Below are 7,412 nucleotides of genomic sequence, written 5' to 3'. Positions count from 1 at the left end.
TTAAAATGTAAAAATGCTTTGATCTAAACCATTCTGTACGTTTGGGTCGATGCTCAGTCTTAGAATGTCTGCACGTTTTCTTCCAGGACTTCCCTGCAGTTGGCTCCAAACATCTTCAAATCAAATCTGACCAACTTCCCTGTCACCTGCTGAAAAAAACATTGCTTTAAGCATAATGCTGCCACCAACATGTTAACATAGTCAATCAAACAACCCACATAGTCAACAACTTACACCAATCCCAATGATCCTTCTCTGGCATGTTCTATCCAAAAGCTGAAATATGTTTGACAAAACTATTCAAGACATTCAAGACTTACATTAATGAATTCTGTCAGTATACTTCAAGACAACACAACAACTATGTTAAAAGTGTTGCCTGCTAAGCATTAGTTAGAGGCGCACTGCAGTGTTTCGCCTTCTGAATCCAACTCAGCAAGTTAAAAGATGTGTATTAATATTAAAATGTTGCATAGTGTTGTCAACTTGTAAACTTGGAAATAATGCTGCATTCTGCGAATACATGGCATGTATGTAATCAGTCACAGATTCATACTCATTTCAATCTGTGATTGGAATTATGTTGCTTTGTTCCTGGAGGTGTTCTTGAAAAGATCAAGTCGTTTGATGTGTGTGTTCTAGGGTTTGTGAAGCTTCATTGAGGGGATCAGAGCTGGAAGTCAAATCAGGAAATGATGAGGTGGCGTTCTTTTTCTTCTTTTTCCTGCTTCTCTTTAGCCCTGACAGACAGACTGCATTCCACCTTCTACTGTGTAGAAAAAAGAAAAGGCAGACACATGGATTGGGTGTGCATGTGTGTGTGTGTTTGAGAGAGAGAGAATGAGAGAGGGAAAGAGGAGGAGTGAATTAGAGGCTTACTTGGCTAGCGTCAGACTGTGCTACGTGTCTGCTGTTGGAAGGTCAGATGGTAGAAAGCTGCTGCTGTGTTTCTCCCTCCAGCTCATCTGCTCCATAATGTCTGCTCTCTGCTTAATTACAGCTCACCTGCAGCCAGCCAGGCGCTGCACACAAAGTTATGGGTGGGGGTACAAAGGAATTGCACATCTAAACCTTGAGTTTCACTGGGAGAAAAAGGGCTTCTATTATTTAAAGCAGATAATAATCATAATATTACAATGTCACATGTTAGCAAACCCCTCAATTCTGCAAGTATATTTAAAAAAGGACAATATCAGAAACACTCAAAACCTATCTATCTATCTATCTATCTATCTATCTATCTATCTATCTATCTATCTATCTATCTATCTATCTATCTATCTATCTATCTATCTATCTATCTATCTATCTATCTATCTATCTATCTATCTATCTATCTATCTATCTATCTATCTATCTATCTATCTATCTATCTATCTATCTATCTATCTATCTATCTATCGCTCTCTCTGTCTGTCTGTCTGTCTGTCTGTCTGTCTGTCTGTCTGTCTGTCTGTCTGTCTGTCTGTCTGTCTGTCTGTCTGTCTGTCAAAAGTAATTCATATCCATTGAACTATTTCAAATAAAACTTAACTGTTCAAAAAAGAAAAATCTGAAAAGTGTGTCCCTCATTTGTATTCACTTCATAAAAACTGCCATGAATTCAAAGGAGCCTGGCCAATGCATGACCGTCCATCTACACTGACAGGTTAGTCAAGGAGAGCACTATTCAGAGAAGAAGCCAACAGGTTCAGGGTAATTCTGGACAGAACTGCAGCTCAGGTGGGAAAATCTGACCTTTTTTAAGAGTGGCAGAATGAAACTTTTATTTTATGAGCTCCTAGTCGTAGTTTGACTGGGAGCTCTGGTCAGAAGAAAACAAAACTGATCTTTTTGAACTAAATAAGAAATGCTTTGTGTGGCAGATAATTAATTGAACACCAACTGGTACTAGTCCAACATCATGCTGTAATGATAGTTTTTCCTCAAGGAACATGAAACTGAGTTAATGGTAAGATAGGGTGACCATACTTTCATTTGGGAAAACCAGGACAACCTGGAGCGGGGGGGGGGGGGGGGGGGGGGGCTCTAAAAGCGGGGAAACTCCATACATTTGCGCTTTAGCGTGTTGTTGGCGTACTGACAGCCACACTATCTATCTTCTGATTAAGAGAAGGGTTGCCCGCACTGACGCGGCTCAGGGAGTACGTCACACGCAGCGCAGTGCGCAGTGCCCTAGTGCCCTAGTGCCCTAGTGCATGTAAATTTAATGGTCCAGTGAAGGACATTTAAAAAAACAGGACATTTCCTCACTTTCTAAAAAAAACCCGGGACGCCCGGGACAGGATGTGAAATACGGACATTTGGTCACCCTAGGTAAGATGGATGGAGCTAAATCCAGAAAACATTCTGGAAGAAAACCTGTTAGAGGCTGCAGAAGACTAAATGCTGTACTGGAGGTCCACTTTCCAGCAGGAGAGCCTTTAACATCCAACCAGTTACAATGTTCTACCTTTTGTTCTACAACCGTTTAGAATATTAAGATTTTAGAAGAGTATTAATAAAGCTTATTAATACTTTTGCAAGGCATTGGATTGACCCTTTGCAGCTACATCACTTAATCATTTGATGATGGACTTAGGAAGTGAGAAACGGGTATTGCTGGGTTTCAGATGACGTAGCACCAACGTCACCCAATGCAGATGGGGGTTAGGAAGTAAAAGCAGCCGTTTATATCTGTTGACCAAGCATCACACTGCTTAAGGTCTATGTCCTGTAAGGTTGTTCCAACCGTGCTAATAGCACGGTTGGAACAAGTCACCTGGACTTCCTAACAGGTCGCTCTCAGAGGGTCAGACTGGGCCCCCACACCTCCACTGATCTAAGCCTGAACACCAGATCGCCACAGGGTTGCGTGCTCAGCCCACTTCTCTACACCCTCTACACTCATGACTGTGTCTCCAACCACCTCAGCAACAAGATCATTAAGTTTGCAGATGACACGACTGTTGTTGGTCTCATCTCAGGCGGGAAGGGGGAGCTGGAGTACAGGAATGAGGTGAAGTGGCTGTCAGAGTGGTGCAAAGTCAATAACCTGCTCCTCAACACCTCCAAAACAAAGGAGCTGGTGATCGACTTCAGGAAGAACAAAACGGACATCCAGCCTCTCACCATCAGTGGGACCTGTGTGGAGAGGGTCCCAGTGTTCAGGTTTCTGGGCATGGAGTTGGAGGACAAGCTAACCTGGAGCACCAACACCAAGGAGCTGTTGAAGAAGGCACAGCAGAGACTTACTTTCTGAGAATACTCAAGAAGAACCGTCTCCCCTCAGACCTGCTGCAGGCCTTCTATCACTGCTCCATAGAGAGTGTGCTCACGTACGGTCTGTGTGTCTGGTACGGCAGCAGCACATCTGCGGACAAGAAGGCGCTCCAGAGGGTTGTTAGGGCAGCAGAGAGAACCATAAACTGCCCCCTCCCCACTATGGAACAGATTTACACTTCCAGGCTCCACAAGAAAGTTTTGGACATTTTAAATGACTCTTCACACCCTGACCATGGTCTCTTCCATCTGCTGCCATCAGGCAAGAGATACAGAGCAATAAAAACCAGGACAAATTGCCTTAAAAACAGTTTTTACCCGATGGCAATCATGGCACTAAATTCAAAGGCATAAGAACTTCTGCTCTTGACACCACTTTGTTATAAATGTAAATTCTGTTGCGACACCTCCAGGCGTTGCAACCATCTTCTGATGTCTAAGTTTATTTCTCATTTTGTACTATTCATTTCTTTATCTTGGTATATTATGGATATACACATAACCTGCATCTTAACTCGAGTCGAGCAAATCTCAATCTCGTTGTAATCTGTTGATGACAATGACAAATAAATCTTATCTTATCTTATCTTATCTATCTTACCTTAGAAAGATAAACATTATTTTTATGTTTTCAAGGTAGTTGATTACAACAGAGTTACTTTTCAAAAACTTGCCGAAAAAAGAGGAGATAAGTGGACCAATAATCTATGGCTAAAAAAAGGAGGTGCAGAAGCTAACAATGCCAGAGTTTGCAGCGACCACCTTTGAATTACATTTATGATATATGATGATATATGTATTTTCAGTATATAAGCATTACATATTTCATATACGTATTAGTACTGTGATCACAGTATGCACCAATTACACTTTTGGTTTACTATAATTGCTAATGAAGTACACATTTTAGTTACTTATCAATGTCTTCCATTATTCTTCTTTGCCACTTTGTACATTACATGCTTCATACACACTACAGTACTGCAAACACATCAGGCTACCAGAACACAGAAGGATCAATTGCAACACATTTCCGGAAGAAACAAATACAATGTGTATTCAATATATTCACATTTTTCAAGAGTAAATTGTTAATATACTATCAGAGAATTGTAGACATTAATATAGTAAAAGTTTACAGATAACATGCTTATGAAAATTAGCACCATAATAAAATAAGTACACTTTAGAGAAATGTGAAAAATATTTCACCAAGCACAGAGTATTACTTTAATTCAATGCCACAGTATTCCAGTATTACTCCAGACAAACTGACATTTCTCCTTCCTAAGACAGTGAGGATCAATGACAGAACATTCCCATCCATTGCACTTTACAGAAACCTACAAAAGAGAACAATAGAGCAATTAAACAGAGAAAGCTCTTGTATTTTAAAGAGTACAGAAAACTGGCAAAGAAAAACATTTGACTTATAATTTTAAGACGTTGTGGACTCTCTACGTATGTGGCATCATCAGAACAGATGATGATTGGGACTGAATGCCTGGAGTGAAAAAACATTTCTAGGTGACTTCTTTGCCTGTTTATGTCAGAAGTAGAAAAAATAGTCAGCAATATCATAAAATCAGTTGATGTTGGCATTAATTAAGAAGCTGAAGTGTGGACTTGAAGGAGACAAACTACCTTAAAATCTTTCCATCCATGATCTGAACACGCTGAGCCTTGAAGGATGGTAGGGGGGCTGGTGGTGCCCATGTCCAGCAGTCATCAGATGAGAGGCGGGATTCACCCTGGACAGGTCACCAGTCCATCTCAGGGCCCTGAAAGCTAACAACAAATAAAATGTATGAAAGATAAATGTTTCATACATTTTGTATACACATTGTATTCTGTGTCCATTTTAAGGGGAATAAATTCTGTTCAATTACTTTTCAATCAAATCATGTTTATTAAGCACTTATTGTTGGAAACACAAATCTCCTATTGATCTGCAAATTTGTGTATAAATGTGAGTGTGTATGGATGAATGTGACTCTAGTGTAAAGCACTTTGAGTGGTCAAAATGACTGGAAAAGTGCTATATAAGTTCAGTCCATTTACTGTTTATAATTAAATAAAGGTAATTAACCTCTGACTAGGACATAACCAGCTTGAATTTACCAAAACTACTAACTATTATCAAGGCTCTCTATACTTTTAAGGCAATATTATGCGAGTAAAAATGACGAATTTGAACAGCATCTCTTCTCCTCCACCGCTCACAATGATGCCGGGAAAAGTGCTATTTTGTTTTTATGGCACTTTTCAAAGAACTGAAAGTTTTTTGAAAAGTGTGCATTACCACCACCATCTGGTCTGGAGTGTGAACAGGAGCTAATGCCGTTCACTGATAGATCGATCTTACATCACACATCTGAAAATGGATTGGGTAAAATTAGCTTCTGTGTTTTAGTTAAAAAACTGGAAACAACAGATCATATTTGGAGAGATGTAAAACTGAAGATACTTCCTACATTTAGTGTTAAGGACAAGTATTGTTTTTGTTGAAGAACCTCTGTCACTAAACTGTCTACGTTTGTTTTGAGGCATGAACACATTATTTACTTCTTTGTTAAACAACATTACATTAAGTTCCACGATAAGGATTGTAAAAAAAAATTATTCTTTGCCTTTTTAACAAAATAGTTTACTATTGATTAATTGATTACTAAGGCACCTAAAAAAGCATACTTCATCAGCTTAAAGTATATACTGAGATGTAATTTAAACAGTGAAATTTCTGTATATTTAATAGTTTACCTTTAAAGTAAGCTTTAAGGGAATTTTTAAAAATCCTATTTTGAGCATATTTTTTAAAATGTACACAAAATATTTTTAAAAGCATATCATTTCATTGGTACACTTAAGCAAATACATATTTTGTTCACTTAAAGTATACTTTTATTTAATATATTTCTTAAAAGTGTATTGTGGTACAATTACATTTCAGTGTGTTTATTGTGTAACATTATAAATTGTACGAATTTATAATGTCAAAATTCGTACAAGCATGCTGTTACTATATTTCCTATATATCTCTATAAATCTCTATGCTGCTGTAACTGCGAAATAATTTCCCTGCTGGGATGAATAAAGTAATTCTATTCTATTCTATTCTATTCTATTCTATTCTATTCTATATTTATATGTAGTACACTTAATACTATAAATATAGTAAGTATTTCAAACATACTTACAAATGTAAGTATTTTAGTGGTACACAGAATGTACCTTAATTAGCATTGATACACATAATGGAAATTATCTAGCCAACTAGGCTGTTTATTCTCAAACATCTCCCGGTTTTTAAAAAAACAGCAGTATTAAATCAGAAGATACGTATATCCTACAGATAGAAGATTTTGAATGAAGACTTTTTGAAAACTCCTTGTAACCTAGTTTTAAATTACAAAAAAGTGTATTGAGCCACTGAATCCTGGGTTGTTTAGCTGATTGAAATAACCACTAAGTTTGTGCTGACAGTGACACTAAAATGTGCTAATTATTAATCCTCCATTTACTTATGTTTACTTATGTTGGTATGTTAAGCTGCATGATTAACCCTATCCATAGTTTGACAATAAAGTAGATAACTTATATTTGATGATTCAGGACAGATTTTAATAGCAAATGTGAAGTGTGGTGTATCATGTAGCCTACTTTTATCTACGCCATCCATGATGCATGTCAATATAAATGGATGTTCAATATTGATGTTCGTGACTTATTTTGAAAAAGGGCAGGGAGCGGTTCTTGAGTTGCTGTTAGGTATTTTAATGGCATAGACTAAGAAAGACTGCATCTATTACTGGCTGACAAACTTAGTTAAAAACCCCCAAACATTTAAAGCAGTGGTCTCAAACTGCATTCCCCTATGGCCGGTGTTGTGCAGCTTTCAGATGTGTCACTTGTCTTTCACATTTGAAATAAATTTCTAAAGTTCCTAACTAGCATGCAGTCCAGGATCAGACTACTGCAACTTTTAGATGTTTCTCTAAAAGTTACAGTAGTCTGATCCTTGAGGAATAGCGACTGAAACCACTGCTTCAAAGCATTAAATAGAACCCAGCAGAAAAGGAGAGACAGAATGACACATAAAACAATAGAAGACAAAAACAAGTTTGAAGCAATGTGAGCAAGACAATAAACAT

Source organism: Xiphophorus maculatus, chromosome 16, assembly GCF_002775205.1.
Source record: "Xiphophorus maculatus strain JP 163 A chromosome 16, X_maculatus-5.0-male, whole genome shotgun sequence".
NCBI lineage: Eukaryota > Metazoa > Chordata > Actinopteri > Cyprinodontiformes > Poeciliidae > Xiphophorus > Xiphophorus maculatus.
This window is presented reverse-complemented; position numbering follows the sequence as displayed.